This window comes from Orycteropus afer, unplaced genomic scaffold, assembly GCF_000298275.1.
Source record: "Orycteropus afer afer isolate SDZICR_OR568_19922 unplaced genomic scaffold, OryAfe1.0 scaffold00034, whole genome shotgun sequence".
Lineage (NCBI taxonomy): Eukaryota > Metazoa > Chordata > Mammalia > Tubulidentata > Orycteropodidae > Orycteropus > Orycteropus afer.
In genome coordinates this window covers 13,687,969-13,693,556 of record NW_006921621.1, presented here as the reverse complement: position 1 = coordinate 13,693,556, position 5,588 = coordinate 13,687,969, and positions in this window count along the sequence as shown.

Sequence of the window (5,588 nt, the reverse complement as noted above, 5' to 3'; positions counted from 1 at the left end):
TGGTTAGCAGTCAAGTGCCTCAGCCACTACGCTACCAGAGAGTGACATCAAAATTAAGGCTAATGGTGAGTGTTAAATATGTAATTATACATTACATCAGGAGGTGTGGTAGTGGAGTGGTTAAAGCATTCAGCTGCTAACCAGAAGTTCAGTGGTTTGAATCTACCAGCTGCTCTATGGGAGAAAGATGAGGCAGTCTACTTCCATACAGATTTACAGTATTGGAAACCATATGGGGCAGTTCTCTCTGTCCTATAGGCTTGCTTTGAGTTGAAATATACTCAATGGCAGTGGGTTTGTTTGTATATCCTGTCGACCTGGAGCTAGGCATGATGATCCACAGCTAAACGGGCCGCCAAGAACCGAGGAAGGTAACAGGTGTTATGTGGGAAATTGTTACTCCCAACTAGTTATTCTTGCTTTTTTCAAAAATAAGTTGTTAAAAATATAAGGTATTATAGTTTGAATTGTGTCCCCAAAAAAGTTATGTTGATATCCTAACCCCTGTACTTGTGAAAGTGGGCCGTTTGGAAATAACGGGTTTTCTTTTGTTGTTATTGAGGCCATACTGGATAACATACTTTAACTGAAGACAGTGTTAGAGACCCAAGAATAATGTGTAGTATCTTATTAAAAGGGCAACAGACATGAAGACATACACAGGGGGAGTAGACCACATGAAGATCCTTCTGTAAACCAAGGAATGCCAAGGAACACCCGGGGGTACCAACAAAGAAAGACTCTCTCCTAGAGCCCATGCCTTGATTTGGATGTCTAACCTATAAAACTACAAGACAATACATCACTGTTCTTTAAAGCCACTCGTGTTATTTTTGTTACAGCAGCATTAGGAAACTAAGACATTCAAATAGGGCTATTATTGGGAATAACAGGGATCTCAGAGTAGCAGCAGCCAAGTGGCAGCACTGAATTGCTGAAGTTAAGATGAATTACTGAGAAAGGCAACAGGATGAAATGCTAATCAGAATGTTTGGCTCACAGAAATATCTGGCAGTGGCCAATTTATTAAGATGTTCTTAGGAATGAAATAGATATGCAGTGTTTTGGTTACTTCATGCCACTCCAACAGAAAATTCCACAAATGGAATGGCTTGAACAAACAGGACTTTATTCTCTTGCAGTTTTGGAGGCTTGAAGTCTGAGTTCAAAGTGCCAGGCTCTATGGGCTAGGTGAAAGCCCCTTAATCTTGGGCTTCAACTCTGCCTTTTGCTCCCAGCCCAGTGAAGCTGGAGGCTTTTCTTTACTCAGGCACCTGCTGGCTGCCGAGGCTGACAAACCCAAGGCTGACAAGTGAAAAGGCACAGTCCCAATGTTACCAAACAACATGGCAGGCCACTGATTCAAGTCCAGTGAAGGTCCCAAGATTGGCAGGACATGGCAGGCTGCTGAACATCAACTTGGCTACATGCAGGGTTTAAGCTTGCTAAAATCTTAGAGACCATTCCCAAAACTTCTCCCTGTATATGGAAAGCAGACCACATCCCTAAAGCAGCTACTCAGCTGCTTGTGGCAGATCCCACCATGGAGTTGATAGCAAGTCTCATCATGGGAAATAACTACCTCCAGCTTCCTGGGCACTCAAAACCAGGCCCAGCCAAATTGACACATAACCGTAACTACCACAGGTAGTCTACTAGAATATTATTTGATTTAAATAACAGAATAAACCCTATGCTATATATTCTTGTATATTACTGAGATCTTGAGGCCGTTACTAAATAAAGTACTCTCTTTCCTCATGTTGCAGAATTATGTCGTCGTCTCCAGATCTAGTGTTTGATTTGGCATAGTTTGTAGGTGACCCTAATACCCTGTACTATCTACTTAGGGAAGGTCATGACAGAACTTCTCTTTCACTTCCAAAGCTGGAGATGCCCAGCTTCTAGCCTCTTTTCAGATATCTAGTAAGCATTCATTTAGAGGAGTAGTTCTCAAAGTGTGATCTGTGGACCCCAGGACTTTCTGAGACCTTTCCAGAAGTTCTGCAAGGTCAAAACTTATTATTATTTTTAATAATAACACTAAAATGTTGTTTGCCTTTACTGTTGTTCACAGTATACAGTGGAGTTATCTAGATACTATATGATGTGTGTAGGAGCTCTGGTAGCATACTGCCTAAGGCACTTGACTGCTAACCAGAAGGCTGGTGGTTCAAACCCACCAGCCACTCCTCGGAAGGAAGGTTGGGAAATCTACTTCCATAGTGATACTGCCTTGGAAACCCAAGGAGGGGTCGCTGTGAGTTGGATCCGACTTGACGGCACATAACAACAACAACAACATATGATGTGTGCAGTAGGCAGCTTATAAAATATCCCCCAGTGATCCCCACCTCCTGGTATTCAGGCTGTGGTGTAATCCCACTCACTGAATGTGGGATGATCTGTGATTTGCTTTTAGCCACTAGAATTTGGCAAAAATAATGAGATGTCACTTCCATCATTAGGTTGTATAAGACTGTGACTACCGGCTTGCTAGCAGACTCTTTCGCCTTCTCAGCTTGCAATCTTTGATGTGGAGGAAGAAATCCAAGAAGCCGTGTTGGAGAGGCTCATAGGCCGAGGAGATGAAGGTAGCCTCAGGAAGTAGTCCAACAATGCACAAGGAATTGAATCCTGTGACGAACTTAGAAACATATCCTTCCATAGTCGAGCTTACAGATGAGACCTCAGCCCTGACCAACACCTCATTGAATGCAGCCTGTGAGAGACCTTGAAGCTGCTAACCCATAGGAATTGTAAAGTAACAAATGTGTGTTGTTTTAAGCCACTAACTTTGTGTGGTGTAGTGGTTACGACATTTGACTGCTAACTAGAAGACTGGCGGTTTGAACCCACCAGTGGCCCCATGGAAGAAAGATTGGGCAGTCTGCTTCCATAAAGATTTATAGCCTTGGAAACTCAATGGGGATCCCTATGAGTTGGAATCAACTCAATGGCAGTTTTTTTTTTTTTTTTGAGAAGTTTGTGTTAATTTGTTACACAGCAAAAGGTAACTAACACAATGTGTGGTACTGCAACAGAATGAATGCTGTAGCAGGTGAGAGAATCCAGCTGTCTTCTATTAAGCCAGATGGTAAATGTAAAACAATGCCATTCTTCTCACTAAAATATTTTTTGGAACAGTATGGTTATTTTCCATACAAATATGTATGTTAACATGGAAAGTGTTTATTATAATTATTTAAAAATGAAATTTTAAGTATTTTAAATTTGCTCAGTTTTAATTTGAATACAGCCAATAATAATAGATTAAGAGAATGAAGTCCGTTGCTGTGGCGTTGATTCTGACTCATGCTGCCCCCATGTGTGTCAGAGTAGAGCTGTGCTCTGAGAGATTATGAATGGCTGATTTTTTGGAAGTAGACTGACAGGATTTTCTTTTGTGATTCCACTGGGTAGATTCAAATCATCACCTTTTCAGTTAGTAGTTGAGTAGATAAACCCACTGCCATGAAGTCGATTCTGACTCAGCGACCTATATATCGGGCAGAGTAGAACTGCCCCATTGGGTTTCCAATGCTGTGAATCTTTACAGAAGCAGACTGCTTCATCTTTCTCTGGTGGAGTGGCTGGTGGGTTTGAACTACCAAAGTTTTGGTTAGCAGCCAAATACGACAACCACTGTACCACCAGATCTCCTTGAGTAGCTAAAAAACCAAAAACCAAATGCACTGCCATCGAGTTGGACCCAACTCATAGTGACCCCTCCTTGGGTTTCCAAGGCAGTATCACTATGGAAGTGATTGCCCCATCTGAGGAGTGCCTGGTGGATTTGAACCGCCAGCCTTCTGATTAGCAGTCAAGTGTCTTAGGCACTATACCACCAGAGCTCCTCCTTGAATAGATAGGACCCACATAAAAAAGCTTTTTGGGGCTCTCATTTTTCAAGCTGTAAAGAAATCCTGAGACAGAAAGTTTGAGAACCACTTAGATTTAGAGCAAATTTGCCAGATCAAATTACGTGTCTTGCTTGGACAATCTACAGTTTTCTGTTGTTACCGTGAGCCCTGCTTTCCTGGTGCTTTCCAGCCATTCCTACTGTGCCCTGGAAGGGCGAGTGGGGTGGCTGTGTTTTCTGTGTGCAGCGAGTCCCTCTCCTTTCCTTTCTGTTTCTCTGATTCTTAAGCCTTTCATTTGAATAAACAGCAGAAATGACCCATTAGAATTTGTTGTTTTAGTTTCATTGTTCTGTGTCTTTTTCTGCCCTGATCCTGGAGAGGTGTGTAAAATACAGTGTTACAAGGAAACCCCAATCATTTAGTGCAACAAGATCTCATTTGCAGATGAGGTGACAGGAAATCTCATACGGGGAAGGGATTTGCCTGAATAACAAAATTGGTGTCCAAGCTGAGACCAGAGCCTGGCCCTTGTTTTTTCCACCACGTGCAGCTGCCGCAGGATCTGAAATCCTAAACCAGACCGATGCCAGAACACTTATTAGTCTTTAAAGCAAACAACACTTTATATACTGCACCTAGTAGACTCTAGGGACTCATCACCCTGAAAACTGGCAGAAACTGAAAGTTTAAAGGAATCCACCTTTTTGATTCATGAATAGTTATGGGAGGTTCTTTATTTTGTGTGTATATATTGTATTATATTTTTTGAAACTAAAACCATGGAAGAGCAGTGATTATCCTTTCCCAATGAACATCATTTGATACAGTGCCCCTACAATCCCTCCCATCTCTTCACTAAAGAGATGGTTAAAGAACAGAAATTGGACCAGAACTTAAAAGCGATGCATGTGGCCTGCCTCTGGAAGTTTATCATGGATTTAACTAGAAGATTAAACGCAATTTGCACTCTGCACTTAGAATAGCCCTTGTAGGAAACTTTAATGTCTGAGCAAAAGGGCAACTGTTCCAAATACATGGGTGATGGTTATTGGGTTATATTATTCCAAGGAGAACTCCCTGTCCCCAACAAAAAAAGATCAGGACAGCCAACTAGAGTTTTGTGTTTTTGCGTGAAAAATCCAGATCAGAAGGTTTTAACAACCATAGAAGTGTCCGCTGTCTGCCCCTAGAGTTTTCTTAATTGGTTCAGGAAATCTAGAGGAAGAAAAGGAAGGAGAATGGCCACCATGTTTCAGTTTGGTGTGCTGCTGGCAGGGAAGTGAGAGACTTGACAGGAGCAAGCTGCCTCTTCTCTGCCTGATGAATTAGGAAGAGACCACATGAATGAACAGCCACAAAGAACTTGTGAGATACACCTCGGAGGCTGAGCTTGAGGGAAGATGGATCTCGTCAGTGATGAACAGCAGATGCGTAATAGGCACTAACCTATAGGGGCTCTTGAACAGTCAATTCTGCAGAAGCTGCCATTTCCCGGGGAAAAAAACTGACAAGATTCTGCCTTCCTCCAAGTTCAGTCTTCTGTTATCCAATTCTCATTTGCATTTATTCATTTTCAGCTATTGCTTTGATGGAATCAAGTATTTTGTCCTTGCTTCAGTAAGAATCGGTTCTGAAATGACATGCTGTTAGTGGTTGGCCAAGGAAGTGGTGGCACATCTCTTCCAAATTCCATCAGTCCCCTCTCTGTTAAGGGCCCAAGGGTGT